Source organism: Phocoena phocoena, chromosome 18 (genome assembly GCF_963924675.1).
Source record: "Phocoena phocoena chromosome 18, mPhoPho1.1, whole genome shotgun sequence".
Lineage (NCBI taxonomy): Eukaryota > Metazoa > Chordata > Mammalia > Artiodactyla > Phocoenidae > Phocoena > Phocoena phocoena.
In genome coordinates this window covers 31302478-31320780 of record NC_089236.1, presented here as the reverse complement: position 1 = coordinate 31320780, position 18303 = coordinate 31302478, and positions in this window count along the sequence as shown.

Below are 18303 nucleotides of genomic sequence, written 5' to 3'. Positions count from 1 at the left end.
TCTAACCTGTGTAATTTAAATTTGAAAATCTGTAAAGGCTTCAGGATGTAAGGAGCAACCAGACACAAGGAGGAATTAATGAACTTCAAGAAAAACTGTAATTACAGTTTGGGATAGAGCATAATGTAAAAAAGAAAATAATAGGACATAAAAAATAGTTATAAGAGAATACACAAATCAATGCAACATATAAAGTCACTCTGAGAAAATGGAATGGATTAGGGACAGTATAAATGGAAATATTTTCTTAGTTTGTGGCTGGAGTTGTAAATACCATAACATAAAGTTTTAATTTTGATATTGAAGAAGAATAGAGCCCAGAGCACCCAAAACTCTGGGACAGGAAGGAACATGTAGGCAAAATGAAGACAGAAGCTATGGTAGAACAGATGTGAAAACCAAGAGACTATTGAGCTAGTTAAAAGGCAGTCTCTAGTTGGTATTTAAACCAGCTGGAGAGTAGTTTAAGAGAAAGAGGAATGAGTGTAGTTGTTTAAATGGAAATTTTAAACAAGGTACACAAGCTGAAAGTGAGTATAACAGAAAAATGTAAGATAACATTTTAAAGACTATTTTGTTAGAGCAGTTTGATTCACAGAAAAGTTAAAGGGAAGATACAGAGATTGCCCATGTGCCCCATGGCCCACACATGCATCACCTTTCTATTACCAATAGCTCCTACCAGAGGTGGTACACTTGGTAAAATTGATCTACCTGCACTGAAAAATTATAAGTTCTCAAAGTTCATAGGTTACATTAGAGTTCATTATTGGTGCTATATATTCTATGTTTTGGGTAAATGTATAAAGACATGTGTCTATCATTATAGTATCATACATAATATTTTCACTACCCTAAAGTTCTTCCATGTTCTACCTATTCATTCCTGGCCCCAACCCCTGGCTACTACCAACCTTTTTCATGATCTCCATAGATTTGTCTTTTCCAGGATGACATTTAGTTTTAAATCATATGCTATGCAGCCTTTCCATATTGCCTTCTTTTATTTAGTAATAAGTATTTAACTTTCTTTCATGTCCTTCTATGGCTTCATAGCTCACTTCTTTTTATTTTTTACTTTTTTATTTTCATTTTTCTAACATATTTATGGAAGTATAATTGCTTTACAATGGTGTGTTAGTTTCTGTTTTAAAACAAAGTGCATCAGCTATACATATAGATATATACCCATAGCTCCTCCCTCTTGCATCTCCCTCCCACACTCCATATCCTACTCTTCTAGGTGGTCATAGAGCACTGAGCTGATCTCCCTGTGCTATGCGGCTGCTTCCCACTAGCTACCATTTTACATTTGATAGTATATATCAGTCCATGCCACTCTCTCACTTTATCCCAGCTCACACTTCTCCCTCCCCATGTCCTCAAGTCCATTATCTACATCCGTGTCTTTATTCCTGTCTTGCTTCTAGGTTCTTCAGAACTTTTTTTTTTTAAGATTACATATATATGTGTTAGTATACAGTTTTTGTTTTTCCCCTTCTGACTTATTTCACTCTGTATGACAGACCCTAGGTCCATCCACCTCAGTACAAATAACTCAATTTCATTTCTTTTTATATCTGAGTAATATTCCACTGTATATATGTGCCACACATTCTTTACCCATTCATCTGTCGATGGACACTTAGGTTGCTTCTATGTCCTGACTATGGTAAATAGTGCTGCAATGAACATTGTGGTACATGACACTTTTTTGAATTATGGTTTTCTCAGGGTAGATGCCCAGTATTGGGATTGCTGGGTCATATGGTAGTACTAGGCTTAGATTTTTAAAGAACCTCCATAGTGTTCTCCATAGTGGTTGTATCAATTTACATTCCCACCAACAGTGCAAGAGGGTTCCCTTTTCTCCAACCCTTTCCAGCATTTATTGTTTGTAGATATTTTGATGATGGTCATTTTGACCAGTGTGAGGTGACACCTCATGGTAGTTTTGATTTGTATTTCTCTAAAGATTAGTGATGTTGAGCATCTTTTCATGTGTTTGCTGGCAATCTGTATATCTTCTTTGGAGAAATGTCTATTTAGGTCTTCTGCTCATTTTTGGATTGAGTTTTTTCTTTTTCTTTTCTTTTTTTTTTTTTTGAAGCTGCATAAGCTGCTTGTAAATTTGAAGGTTAATCCTTTGTCAGTTGCTTTATTTGCAAATATTTTCTCCCATTCTGAGGGTTGTCTTTTCGTGTTGTTTATGGTTTCCTTTTCGGTGCAAAAGCTTTTTTTTTTTTTAAAGTTTCACTTAATATACAATTGAATTTTATTTATTTTTATTTTTGGCTGTGTTGGGTCTTCGTTTCTGTGCGAGGGCTTTCTCTAGTTGTGGCAAGTGGGGGCCACTCTTCATCGTGGTGCGTGGGCCTCTCACTATTGTGGCTTCTCTTGTTATGGAGCACAGGCCCCAGACACGTAAGCTCAGTAGTTGTGCCTAACAGGCCTAGCTGCTCCACGACATATGGGATCCTCTCAGACCAAGGCTCGAACCCGTGTCCCCTGCATTAGGAGGCAGATTCTCAACCACTGCACGACCAGGGAAGCTCTGTGCAAAAGCTTTTAATATTCATTAGGTCCCATTTGTTTATTTTTGTTTTATTTCCATTTCCCTAGGAGGTGGGTCAAAAAGGATGTTGCTGTGATTTATGTCATAGAGTGTTCTGCCTATGTTTTCCTCTAAGTGTTTTATACTGTCTAACCATACATTTAGGTATTTAATCCATTTTGAGTTTATTTTTTGTATGGCATTAGGAAGTTTTCTAATTTCATTCTTTTACATGTAACTGTCCAGTTTTCCCAGCACCACTTATTGAAGAGGATGTCTTTTATCCAATGTATATTCTTGCTTCCTTTATCAAAGTTAAGGTGACCATATGTGCATGAGTTTGTCTCTGGGCTTTCTATCCTGTTCCATTGATCTATATTTCTATTTTTGTACCAGTACCATACTGTCTTGGTTACTGTAGCTTTGTAGTATAGTCAGAAGTCTGGGAGCCTGATTCCTCCAGCTCCATTTTCTTTCTCAAGATTGTTTTGGCTATTTGGGTCTTTTGTGTTTCTATACAAATTGTAAAGTTTTCTTTCTAGTTCTGTGAAAAATGCTATTGGTAATTTGATAAGGATTACACTGAGTTTGTAGATTGCTTTGGGGAGTTTAGTCTTTTTAACAATGTTGATTCTTCCAATCCAAGAACATGGTATATCTCTTCATCTGTTTGTATTGTCTTTAATTTCTTTCATCAGTGTCTTATAGTTTCCTGCATATAGGTCTTTTGTCTCCTTAGGTAGGTTTAATTCTAGGTATTTTATTCTTTTTGTTGCAATGGTAAATGGGAGTGTTTCCTTAATTTCTCTTTCAGATTTTTCATCATTAGTGTAGAGGAATCCAAGAGATTTCTGTGCATTAATTTTGTATCCTGCTACTTTACCAAATTCTTTGGTTAGCTCTAGTAGTTTTCTCGTAGAATCTTCAGTATCTTCTGTGCATAGTATCATGTTATCTGCAAACAGTGACAGTTTTACTTCTTCTTTTCTGATTTGGATACCTTTTATTTATTTTTCTTCTCTGACTGCTGTGGCTAAAACTTCCAAAACTATGTGGAATAATAGCAGTGAGAGTGGGCAACCTTGTTTTTTTCCTGCACTTAGAGGTGATGGTTTTAATTTTTCACCATTAAGAATGATGTTGACTGTGGGTTTGTCATATATGGACTTTATTATGTTGAGGTAGTTTCACTCTATGCTTACTTTCTGGAGAGTTTTTTATCATAAATAGGTGTTGAATTTTGTCAAAAGCTTTCTCTGCATTTATTGAGATTATCATATGGATTTTATCCTTCAGTTTGTTAATATGATGTATCACACTGATTGATTTGTGTATATTAAAGAATCCCTGTGTATTGGGGCTAAACCCCACTTGATCATGGTGTATGATCCTTTTAATGTGTTGCTGGCTTCTAATTGCTAGTATTTTGTTGAGGATTTTTGTATCTATGTTCATCAGTGATATTGACCTGTAGTTTCCTTTTCTTGTGACCTCTTTGTCTGGTTTTGGTTATCAGGTGATAGTGACCTCATTGAGTGAGTTTGGGAGTGTTCCTTCCTCTGCTATAGCTTGGAAGATGTTGAGAGTGAGAGGTGTTAGCTCTTCTCTAAATGTTTGATAGAATTCACCTGGGAAGCCATCTTGTCCTGGGCTTTTGTTGTTGGAAGATCTTTAAACAGAATTTCAATTTCAGTGATTGTGACTTGTCTGTTCATATTTTCTATTTCTTCCTGGTTCAGTCTTGGAAGGTTGTAACTTTCTGAGAATTTGTCCATTTCTTCCAGGTTGTCCATTTTTGTTGGCATATAGTTGCTTGTATGAATCTCTCAAGATCCTTTGTATTTATGCAGTACCAGTTGTTTCTTCTCTTTTTTCATTTCTAATTCTGTTGATTTGAGTCATCTCCCTTTTCTTCTGGATAAGTCTGGCTAATGGTTTATCAATTTTATTTATCTTCTCAAACCTTTGCTACCATTTCCTTCATTTCTTTTTCATTTATTTCTAATTTGATTTTATGATTTCTTTCTTTCTGCTAACTTTGGGGATTTTGTTGTTGTTCTTCTTCTTTCTCTAATTGCTTTAGGTGTAAGATTAGGTGGTTTATTTGAGATTTTTCTTGTTTCCTGAGGTAGGATTGTATTGCTATAAAATTCCCTGTTAGAACTGCTTTTGCTGCATCCCATAGGTTTTGGGTCATTGTGTTTTCATTGTCATTTGTTTCCAGGTATTTTTTATTTCCTCTTTGTTTTCTTCTGAGGTCATTTGTTTATTTAGTAGCATATTATTTAGTCACCATGTGTTTGTATTTTTTACACTTTTTTCCTGTAATTGATACCTAGTCTCATAGCATTGTGGTCAGAAAAGATACTTGATAAAATTTCAATTTTCTTAAATTTACTGAGGCTTGATTTGTGACCCAAAATATGATCTGTCCTGGAGAATATTACCTGAGCACCTGAGAAGACAGTGTATTCTGTTGTTTTTGAATAGAATGTCCTATAAATATCAATTAAGTCCATCTTTTTTAATGTTTCATTTAAAGCTTGTGTTTCCTTATTTATTTTCATTTTGAATGATCTGTCAATTTGTGAAAGTTTGGTGTTAAATTCCCTACTATTATTTTGTTACTGTGTATTACCCCTTTTATGGCTGTTAGCATTTGCCTTATGTATTGAGGTACTCCTATGTTGTATGCATAAATATTTACAATTGTTATATGTTCTTGGATTCATCCTTTGATCATTATGTAGTGTCCTTCCTTGTCTCTTGTAATAGTCTTTATTTTAAAGTCTATTTTGTCTTATATGAGGATTGCTAATCCAGCTTTCTTTTGATTTCCAATTTCATGGTGTATCTCTTTCCATCCCCTCACTTTCAGTGTGTACGTGTCCCTAGGTCTGAAGTGGATCTCTTGTAGACTGCATATACACAGATGTTGTTTTAGTATCCATTCAGCCCATCTGTGTCTTTTGATTGGAGCATTTAATCCATTTATGTTTAAGGTATTTATCGATTTGTATGTTCCTATTACCATTTTCTTAATTGTTTTGGGGTTTATTTTTGTAGGTCTTTTCCTTCTCTTGTGTTTCCTGCCTAGCGAAGTTCCTTTAACTTTTGTTGTAAAGCTGGTTTGGTGGTGCTGAATTCTCTTAACTTTTGTTTTTCTGTAAAGGTTTTAATTTCTCTGTTGAATCTGAATGCAATCCTTGCTGGGTAGAGTAATCTTTGTTGTAGGTTTTTCCCTTTCACCATTTTAAATATGTCCTGCCACCCGCTTCTGGCTTGCAGATTTTCTGCTGAAAGATCAGCTGTTAACCTTATGGGGATTCCCTTGTATGTTATTTGTTGCTTTTCCCTTGCTGCTTTTAATATTTTTTGTTTGTATTTAATATTTGATAGTTTGATTAATATGTGTCTTGGCATGATTCTCCTTGGATTTATCCTATGTTGGACTCTTTGTGCTTCCTGGAATTGATTGACTATTTCCTTTCCCATGTTAAGGAAGTTTTCAACTATAATCTCTTCAAATATTTTTGTAGTCCCTTTCTTTTACCCTTCTTCTTCTGGGAACCCTATAATTCGAACGTTGGTACATTTAATGTAGTCCCAGAAGTCTCTGAGTCTGTCTTGAATTCTTTTCATTCCTTTTTCTCTACTCTGCTCTGTGGTAGTTATTTCCACTCTTTTATCTTCCAGATCAGTGATCCATCCTTCTGCTTCAGTTATTCTGCTATTAATGTCTTTTAGAGAATTTTAAATTTCATTTATTTTGTCATTCATCATTGTTTGTTTGCTCTTTAGTTCTTCTAGGTCCTTGTTAAACGTTTCCTTTGTTTTCTCCATTCTGTTTCCAAGATTTTTGATCCTCTTTATTCTCATTTCTCTGAATTCTTTTTTAGGTAGACTACCTGTTTCCTCTTCATTTTTTGGCCTGGTGGGTTTTTACCTTGCTCCTTCATCTGCTGCATATTTCTTTGTCTTCTCATTTTGTTTTACTTACTGTGTTTTGTGTTTCATTTTCACAGGCTGCATGTTCGTAGTTCTCATTGTTTTCAGTGTCTGACCCCAGTGAGTGAGTTTGGTTCAATGGCTTGTGTAGGCTTCCTGGTGGAGGGTACTGGTGACTGTGTTCTGGTTCATGGGGCTGGATTTTGTCTTTCTGGTGGGCAGTGCTGCCTCTGGTGGTGTGTTTTGGAGTGTCTGTGAACTTCATATGATTTTAAGCAGGCTCTCTGCTAATGAGTGGTTTTGTGTTCCTGTCTTGCTAGTTGTTTGGCATGGGTCATCCAGCACTGTAGCTTGCTGGCCGTTGGGTGGATCTGGGTCTTAGTGTTGAGATGCAGATCTCTGGGAGAGCTCTCGCCGATTGATATTATGTGTGGCTGGTAGTTCTCTGGTGGTCCAATGTCTTGAACATGGCTCTCCCACCTTAGTGGCTCAGGTCTGACACCAGGCAACAGCACCAAGACCCTGTCAGCTCCAAGTCTCAGAAGAAAATGGAGAAAAAAAGAAAGATAAATAAATAAATAAATAAATAAAATAATAATAAAAATAAACGAAGAGAGCAACCAAACCAATAAACAAATCCACAAGTGATAACAAGCGCTAAACACTAAACTAAGATAAACATAAAAATCAGAAACAAATCAGTCCCTGATAGAACACCCCAAGTCTACAGTTGCTCCCAAAGTCCACCACCTCAATTTTGGGATGATTTGTTGTCTATTCATGTATTCCACAAATGCAGGGTACATCAAGTTGATTGTAGGGATTTAGTCTGCTGATCCTGAAGCTGCATGGAGAAATTTCCCTTTCTCTTCTTTGTTCGCACAGCTCCTGGGATTCAGCTTTGGTTTTGTCTCCACCTCTGAGTGTAGGTCACCCTCAGTCATCTCTTCCCACTCAGACAGGTCAGGGTTAAAACAGCCGCTGATTATGGGGCTCTTGTTACTTCAGGCTGGGGGGTGGGGAGGAGGGTTATGGTTTTTATAATTGGAATGTAGGGGGAGACTGTGGCGGCAGAAGTTGATGTGTCATTGCAACAACCTGAGGTGTACCATTTGTTCTCCTGGGGAACTTGTCACTGGATCACGGGACCCTGGGAGTGGCATGCTGTATAGGCCCCAGGGTTGTGTGGATAGTGACCTGTGCTTGCACACAGGATTCTTGGTGGCTGCAGCAGCAGCGTTAGCATTTCATGCTTGTCTCTGGGGTCCGAGCTGATAGCTGCAGTTCGTGCCCATCTATGGAGCTTGTTTAGGTGGTGCTCTGCCTTCTGTGGGCAGACAGGGAAGAATCACCTCTCCTCTTGCACACTGAAACAATGGTCTCTTGACTCTTAGGCAGTTCCAGACTTTTGCCAGGACTGCCTCCCGGCTAGCTGTGGTGCACTAGCCCCCTTCAAGCTGTGTTCACGCAGCCAACTCCAGTTCTCTCCCTGGGATCTGACCTCCAAAACCCGAGCCTCAACTCCCAGCCCCCACCTGCCCTGGCGGGTGAGCAGACAAGCCTATCAGGCTGGTGAGTGCTGGTCTGCAGTGATCATCTGTGTGGGAATCTCTCTGCTTTGCCCTCTGAACCCCCATTGCTGCGCTGTCCTCTGTGACTCCGAAGCTTCCCTCCCCCATCCCATCTCCACCAGTGAAGGGGCTTCCTAGTGTGTGGAAACTTTTCCTCCTTCACAGCTCCCTCCCACTTGTGCAGGTCCCATCCCTTTTCTTTTGTCTCTGTTTTTCCTTCTTTTTTACTTTTGCCCTACCCAGTTACTTGGGGAGCTTCGTCCCTTTTGGGAAGTCTGAGGTCTTCTGCCAGCATTCAGTAGGTGTTCTGTAGGAGTTGTTCCACATGTAGATGTATTTTTGATGTATTTTTTGGGAGGAAGGTGATCTCCATGTCTTACTTCTCTGCCATCTTTAAGGTCCCCCCAACCTACTTATATTTTAATCTTATTCTTGTTTGGGTGAGAAATAGAAAATAATTAATTATTGGGTGAGTAATAATATGAATTTTTATTTTGATAGGTAGCTCAGGTAATGGCACTTTATTATATTTACAAACTACTAACAATGATTTAAATTATTGCTGAGAACTTTTGCAGTGTATTAGCTCCTATGAGAAAAAAAGCAAACCCTACTTTCTAGTAAATTCCCTAGTGGAGGTTCATATATAGTGAAAAAATGGTCTTCCAAACACTACTACAAAGTTATTTCCAGCCTTTATCAGGAGGCAGACTATATGTCTAAGCATTCACATTCTGTTCTCTTCCTTTTTTTCTCTACTATTTAAAATATATTTTCAGTATCATGTAGAGCTGCTTGGATCAGAATACATTCTCCTTATAGTTCAACCTCAACACTGAACTAAAGTTCCTTCCAAGGTTTTTAATTTTATTTTATTGCAGTAAACACACTTGACATGAGGTGTGCACTCTTAGCAGATTTTTAAGTGTAACATACAGTATTGTTAACAATAGGCACAATGTTGTACAGTAGATCTCTAGAACAGTATATTCATCTTGAATAACAGAAACTTTATAGCTAATGATTAGCAACTCCCCTTTGTCCCTGCTTCCTGTCCCCTGGCAACCACCATTCTACTCTCTGCTTCTATGAGTTTGGATATTTTGGATACCTTGTTTAAGTGGAATCATGCACTATTCATACTTCCACGACTGGCTGATTTCACTTAGCATAACGTCAACGAGGTTTGTCCATGTTGCTACATATTGCAACATTTCCTCCTTTTTAAAAGTGAATAGTGTTCTATTGTTTGAATATGCCACACTTTCTTTATTTATTCATCCATCTATGGGCATTTACTTTGCTCCCACATCTTGGCTATTGTAAATAGTGCTGCTACAAGATGAGAGTACCAATATCTTTTTAAGATCCTGACATCTATTCTTTTGGAAAAATATCCAGAAGTTGGATTGCTGGATCAAAAACAATTATAAAATTATGTGGAATCACAAAGGATTTTGGATAGCCAAAGCAACCTTGAGAAAGAAGAACAAAGCTGAAGGCATCATGCTTTTTGATCTCAAAGCTTATTAGAAAGCCACAGTAATTAAACCAGTATAGTATTTTTTTAAACTAGGGTATAGTTGCTTTACAATGTTGTGTTAGCTTCTGCTGTACAACAAAGTGAATCAGCTATATGTATATATATATATTCCCCCCTCCCACTCCCCATCCCACCTATCTAGCTCACGACAAAGCACCAAACTGAGTTCCCTGTGTTATACAGCAAGTTCCTACTAGCTATCTATTTTACACATGGTAGTGTATATGTCAATCCCAATCTCCCAATTCATCCCACCGCCCCTTCCCCCCACCATGTCCATACATCCATTCTCTACATCTGCGTCTCTATTCCTGCCCTGCAAATATGTTCATCTGTACCATTTTTCTAGATTCCACATACATGTGTTAATATACAATATTTTTTTTTCTCTTTCTGACTTCACTCTGTATTACAGACTTTTGCACAGCAAAGAAAACCATAAATGAGGTGAAAAGACAATGCTCAGAATGGGAAAACTATTTGCAAATGAAGCAACTGACAAGAGATTAATCTCCAAAATATACAAACAGCTCATACAGCTCAATATCAAAAAAAAAAAAAACACAGTCAAAAATGGGTGGAAAAACTATATAGACATTTCTCCAAAGAAGACATACAGATGACCAAGAGGCACATGAAAAGCTGCTCAACATCGCTAATTATTAGGGAAATGTAAATCAAAACTATAATGAGGTATCACCTCACACTGGTTAGAATGGGCACCTTCAGAAAATCTACAAACAACAGATGCTGGAGAGGGTATGGAGAAAAGGGAACCCTCTTGCACTGTTGGTGGGAATGTAAATTGATACAGCCACTATGGAGAATAGTATGGAGGTTCCTTAAAAAACTAAAAATAGAATTGCCATATGACCCAGCAATCCCACTACTGGGCATACACCCAGAGAAAACCATAATTCAAAAAGACACATGCACACCAATGTTCATTGCAGCACTATTTACAATAGCCAGGTCATAGAGCAACCTAAATGTCCAGCGATAGATGAATGGATAAAGAAGATGTGGTACATATATACAACGGAATATTACTCAGCCTTAAAAAGGAATGGAACTGAGTCATTTGTTGAGATGTGGATGGATCTAGAGACTGTCATACAGAGTGAAGTAAGTCAGAAAGAGAAAAACAAATATCGTATATTAATGTGTGTATGTGGAATCTAGAAAAATGGTACAGATGAACCAGTTTGCAAGGCAGAAATTGAGACACAGATGTAGAGAACAAACATATGGACACCAAGGGGGGAAAGAAATGGGGGGGGTGGGGAGGATGAATTTGGAGATTGAGATTGACATATATACACTAAAAGGTATAAAATAGATAACTAATAAGAACCTGCTATGTAAAACAAATAAATAAAATTTAAAAAAAAAGAGAAGGCAAGGAATGGAATGAGAAAAGATATTTGTAACCTACATTCTGATAAGGGGTTAATATTCAAAGTATATAAGGAACTCTTATAACTCAATAGGGAAAAATAAGCAAATAATTCAATTAAAAAATGAGCAAGTGACATGAACAGACATCTTCAAAGTCATTAGGTCTTTTAGAATAGCTATTATCAATAAGACAAGAGATAACGACTGCTGGCAAGATATGTGGCTAAAAGGGCATCTTTGTACATTGTTGGTGGGAATGTAAATTGGTACAGTCACAAAGGAAAACAATATGCATTTTCCTAAATAAGTCAAAAATCGAGCCACCATATAATCCAGCAATCCCACCTCTGGGTGTATATCCAAAGAAATGAGATCACTACTCGAAGAGGTATCTGTGCCCCCACGTTCATTGCAGTATTATTCGCAATAGCCAAGACGCGGGAACAACCCAAGTGTCCAATGATGGCAGAATGGATAAAGAAAGTGTATTTTATATTTGTAAAACCTTCAAACAATGCAAGTGTTAGGGGCATTGACTCTCCCCAAGTTTAAAATCTGTGTATAACTTTATAGTCAGACTCCCGTATCCACTGTTCTGCATCTGCAGATTCAACCAACCACAGACCTTTTAGTAGTATTGTAGTATTTATTGAAAAAAAATCCACATAAAAGTGGACCTGTGTGGGCTTCCCTGGTGGCGCAGTGGTTGAGAATCTCCCTGCTAATGCAGGGGACACGGGTTCGAGCCCTGGTCTGGGAGGATCCCACTTGCCGCGGATCAACTAGGCCCGTGAACCACGACTACTGATCCTGGGCGTCTGGAGCCTGTGCTCCGCAGCAAGAGAGGCCACGATAGTGAGAGGCCCATGCACTGCTATGAAGAGTGGACTCCGCTTGCCACAATTAGAGAAAGCCCTCACATAGAAATGAAGACCCAACACAGCAAAAATAAATAAATTAATTAATAAGCTCCTACCCCCAACACCTTCTTTAAAAAGAAAAGAAAAGAAAAGAAAAAAAACAAAGAAGACGCATATGCCCTTTAAAAAGAAAAACAGTGGACGTGTGCAGTTCAAACCTGTGTTGTTCAAGGGTCAACTGTATATATAATTTTTATATACATAATATATATTAAATGTATAAAATAGAATATACATAGTAATATATAATATATAATGGGATATTTATTATTTAGCCATAAAAATAAGGTACTCCTGCATTTGTGACAACATGCATGAACCTTATAGACATTATTCTAAGTTAAATAAGTCAGAGACTATACTCTGAAATACTGTATGATCTCACTTTTACATGGAATCTACCTAAAGTCAAACTTACAGCAACAGAGATCAGTTTAAATTTGCAGTTATAAGATGAATAATTTCTGGGGATGTATTGTATTACGTGGAGGCCATCGTTAACAATACTGTCTTGTATAGTTGATAGTTGCTAAGAGAGTAGATCTTAAAAATTCTCACCATAAATGCAAAAAATGGTAATTATGTGAAGTGATGGATATGTTAACTAACCTTATTGTGGCAATCATTTCAAAATATATACATGAAACACATATCACATTGTGCAGCTTAATCTTATACATGTTATGTGTCAATTATATCTCAATAAGGCTGGAAAAAATGGGCTAAGCACTTGAATAGATGTTTCTCCAAAGAAGAGATACAAATGGCAACAGGTATAAGAAAAGATGCTCACTGTCACTTATGATCAGAGAAACGCAAATCAAACTCAATGAGATATCACCTCACACATGTTCTGATGACTATTGTCAAAAAAGTGAAAGGCAATGAGGTTGGCAATGATGTGGATAAAGGGGAACCTTGTACACTGTTGGTGGGAATGCATAATAAATTGGTGCTGCCCCAATGGAAAGCAGTATGGAGGGTCCTCAAAACATTAAAAATAGAACTAGCATATGATTCTTTTCTCTTTTGGCTGCTGATAAATACATATTTTCTAATGTGCACTTGCTAACATTTTAATGATTATTGATTATTTTCTATACTGGAAATTTTTTCAGTAAATTGGTCCATTTAAAAGTGCTTTGGGTTAATAGGCATATAGAATCATTAATTATTTATTATTTTAAACTCTAATTAACCATAGTCAGGACATAAAAATTTGATTTGCTATTTTTAGACAGAGATCCTCTGCTATTATTGAATTATTCTGCACAAGAGTTTGTTATCAAGTATTTTGAGTCAAACCCTAACTTTTTAATGAGTCTTTGCAATAGTGTATCATTTCTAAAACAACAAATCATCCACTGTTAATATAGCTTCTGGCTCCTCAAATGGTATGCTTCCTTCTATAATTAAAAGTGTTATCATATGAAAACATCAACCAAGCTTAACTTTCATATATGTTTGCTAAAAAAAAGGTATTAAAAAAAATAAATTGTTTGCAAAGGGACTTTGATTTAATCAAAACCAATTTGAACAAGTAATAATGTAATAGTAATAAACATATACTCATTGGATTTCCTATATATCTATATAAATATTACAAAATTGATGGTCAGATCACAGCCAATTGGAGAGCATCAGGAAAATGTCATATAATAACTAAAAGTAAAATTAAAACAGAAGTTTATTTGGCATGAAGGAAGTAGACCTTTCAAGTAAGGAGAAATAGCAAGCAACTCTTCAGAACTTTAAGAGTTCCAATCAAGAATACATTTGAGAAAGATGGGAAATTCATTAGTTTCCTGGAATATTCACAAGTTCCCATCCTTTCTACAATGGAAATACATGTATTTCTCCCTACTATATGCATAAGAAAATGTAGAGATATTGACATGCTTGGTTCAGAATACTCCTTCATTTCACAAAAGATCTGAAAAAAGACTCTTTATTTCAATATTGTTGGAATACAATTATATTCAGAGTTTAATGTGCAACATGTTTCACATGGTCCATGGTTGTTTTTATTTTTTAATTTTTTTTCATGGTTGCTTCTAAACAGCATTGTTTTTATGTTTGGATAAGGTCCTGAAATTGAGGCTGTTTCAGAATCTCACTAAAACCTTGCTTGACCCAGTTACCTCGGTCTTCCCCAGGTTGGCCTAGGTGACACTCCTTTATTTCCATAATATAATAAGTACTACCATATACTTCAGAATATTGTATGTAAATTATAATATCTGTCTCTGCGCCCATTGCCCCCTGTGTGAACTCTCACAGGCATATTTGTTTATATCTGTATCACAAGTGTTGACCTTAAGTGCTGAACTGTGTCTGGCATGAGTTATCCTTTCTCAAGAAGTAAAATAGTTTCATTCATCCATGCAAAAGCCTTTATTTTGTGACTATTAATGTCAGGGACTACTTAGGAGAATAACATAGTTTACTTTGGACTTTTAATATTTAAGTATTTTTACTTTTGCTAATCTCTGTTCCAGAAGTCAGAACACCCAAAGTAAAAACCAAACTTGGGCAAGTTAATTAATTATTGAGACTTAATTTCCCCACCTATAATATGAGGTAAGAATTCCTATGTCAAAGTGTTATTTTGAAGACTAAACCACTTAACATAAAAATAAATTGCAAAATGACAGTAATCAAACAAGTATCAGGGATTGTTACGGGCTGAAAATTTGTATCCTCCTCAAATTTGTAATAAATGGTGAAGTCTTAATCCCACAATGTGGTGCTATTTGGAGTTGAGGCCTTTGGAGGTAATTAGGTGTAGATGAATTCATGAGGATGAAGTTGCCATGATAGGCTAAGTGCCCTTATAAGAAGAGACCAGAAATCTAGCCCTTTCTTTCCACTCTCTGAGGACATAGTATGAGGACAGCCTTCTGCAAGCCAAGAAGAGCGCTCATCAGAAACCAAATCAGCCTGTACTCTGATCTTGGACTTCCAGTCTCCAGAACTGTGAGAAATTAATGTCTACAGTTTAAGGCACCCAGTTTATGGTAGTTTGTTACAGCAGCCAAAGACTGGTGCTGTTTATCTGGCATACTACTTGTGCGCCTCTGTGATACCTTTTAACATTAAAAAGTGTTTATATTAAAGTAGCTGTTTAATTGCTTTAGTTTTATGTCTTTGCTTAGTCTTGCAACATTGCTTTTATTGTTTTGGTTTTTAATCTTTACTACCAAGAAAGGACAGTCTTCTTACATATATCTGAAAAAATATCTACTTCTTAATATAGACAGAATTTACCATTTTAATCTCATTAAGTTGTTTTAAAAGGTGTCTTTCTTATAACATAAATAGCAGCACATAGCATTTACCTTGAGTGATTTTTCTTTAATATAAAGCTCAGATTTAGAAATATCCCATTACAGAATACACAATGAAAAAAAAAAAAAAAAAAAAGACTGATTGACAAGCAAAAACATGTATTTTATTCAGGAAAAAAAATCTTCCAAAGGCTCAATTTTTTTTTTTTCATTCTGTTGTTGTGGTTGCCTAGAAACCAGTACTAGGATCATGATTTAAGAGAGTGCAATCTTATGTCTCTTTTCCCCCTAATGCAGAAAGAAGACTGCACTGAATATCACTCAAAATTAACAACATCTCATTAGAACTTTGTGACACTTCCCTCTGGGTGACCACACAGGCAGACCTGCTGCTGCCTGTCTTTAAAACTAAGGACATAGAAGCTTGTTAATTGGCCAGCAGCGGGTAGCCAATTTTCTTCCCCCTTCTAAACCTGAGTTGACCCTCTTCTATCCTTTAGGCCCCCAGTCTCAGAAGTTTTGAGCACTGCAGACCTGGAAGTTATACCTTATTTTGTAGACTTTTTTTACGATCACAATCTTATGTGTTGAACTTTTGCAAATGATTTTTAAAACAGTGTCTTTAGTAACAAAGAAAAATGGTGAGGGCAATACACTGAAAGGTGTATATCATTTCATTTATCCTTTCCGATGTACCTGACTTCTTATCGAAGTAGAACTAAGGGTACACTGTTCAGAAAATTCAAGTCCAAATGTGCTATTTGTGAAGAGCTAAACATAATAACATTGATAACAATTCTATAGAGAATGCACTATCCGGATTCATGTGAAGGATATGTGATCTGCTATTTAGTTCTATTGTGTTCAAGTACTTTTTCTTCCCATTTCAGATGATACCGGAGATGAAATTTAACCAGAATTTAGCTCTCTCCCCAAGGAAAGAATGACTTGTATTTGAAATGATCTGAGGCTACTGAGGAACTAGAATGGTCCAACCCTGATTTTCTAGTTACAAAGGTGTGTTTCAAGTCAAATGGGACTTGATAAAGCCATTTGACACAGAGAGATTAGCATTAAGTCCAAATGTAAACAGCTTCGGCAAAGAGTAAGACTGAATGTGGGGACAGAGGGAAGCTGATTAGTAATTCAGATTTTCTCTTGGTTGAAAAGAGACTGATAGCTAGAGTCGTAGCAATCTTCACCTTTTGTTGACCATCTGTACTGCGCGTTCCCCAGCAGAGAGCCAGCTCATTTGGGGACAGGAGAGCAGAAGGGCATAGCTTCTCATAGGAGAGAGAACTCAAAAGCCATGCTAAACGCCATCAATTAAAAGACATTAGTCCTGTAGGAGCTGCCCATTAAGAGTGTTGAGCATGCACAGATGCTGCTGTTGCGAGCATGACACCAGTAATTAGGTATCACAAGTAGGAGGACTTCACACACTATTTAGCAAAAACATTGCACTGTTTTTGCATAAATTTTTGCCATAACTTTAATTGCAATGGGTTTCACCGTTATGGGTCAAAAAAAATATCGCCATTTTATAACAGCCAGGATTATTGCTTTCTAATTAGGTTTAAGACACATCACAAAATAGATGAGATTACAAAAGAGAATGGGAAAAACAAGAGTACTATGCTATTATAAGTACATTAGTTATGATAAATGTCTATACTTAGTCAAGAAAAATTAAAGCCCAATTTATTTTTATACATTTTCATGTTCTCTTGTCATTGCTAACTGATGGCTTGTCTTTTGAGTGCATCTGTAATGCTTTACAATAAATAAAACAGGACTTGAATCTGCATTTCAATTGCTGCAGTACGTATTCAGTAGTACTGTGACGTGTTCAAGGAATTTTCTTTTTCATTTAAGAAACTGTTCTTCCTTTTCTCATTCTTAGTATCTCCCTCTCATATAGTATTCTTTTCATAAAATTCAAAGGAAAAAGATAAAATGATTCTAATTGATACAGGATCTGTGGAATCTATGGAAATGGGATATTGAGAAAATGTCTCCCGTGGACTAGCCTCACTTTTCTAACTGAGAAGCATAATTCATACAAAAGACCCTTTTTTTCCTTCCCTGATGTCTCAATAAAAGATAATGAAAGGGTAGAATCTTATTCCTATTCCTGAAACCAGGGTTCTATAAGTATAAATCTGAGGGTCTCAAGCACCAGTGACATGCCACTGAAAACCTCTCAAGGGAACAGGGCGTGCAGCATGTAGATTAATAGAAAAGGCAGATTAAACAAATCATTCAGGCATCCCTGATGCTTCCTGCCTGCTCCCCACACATCTTCTTTGTAAGAGCTGTGTACATTACGCTCATTAGAACAATCTGTACAAGCCCCTATGTCACTTCAGAAGAGCATCACAGTAAGGAAACAGGAGTCAGTGGCTAAAGTTTCAAGAGGACAATCAGGCAGTCCCCAGGACAGTGAGGAACGAGGAAAATAACAGCTTGTAAAGCTTGACAACCTCGAGTCAGATGCAGCTTCAGGACTCCTGTTGCTTAGCGTCTGCAACCTGCAATAAGAACATTGTTCTTATGGCATGGCCAGGGCCCTGCTGTCTTCATTTAGGATGCATAAAGCTGCCCAAGGTAGAGTTCCAGGGCGATTTAGAGAGTACATTTCATATAGAAATAAGAACCAGACCTTTGGAAAGACTAAAAATAAAATAAAATAAAATAAAATATAAAATACCTCAGAATCTGCAGCTGTATGTGTATATAGATGTGAGTGTATGTCTGTGTCTGTGTATTGGGACTCATTGATGAGCTGTGTGTAATCAATAATCTAGCAGCCTTGCACAGAGCTATTTAGCTACTAGTCCAGGAAAAGAAAAAGAAAGTGGACTGTACAGGCAAGAGATAAATATGGCCCATAATTTTATTTTTATTATCAATTGTTTTCCTAAATAAAATTATTTTGTTTTTAAAAATTGTATTAAAATTTCATGTACTTTGAGTCCATTTTCAAAAATTAAGGTGTCAACTAAGATATTAAGCTTCATAAATTTTCTAATATATATAGTGTATATGTAGTATATATTTATATAAACTTTTCTAATATATA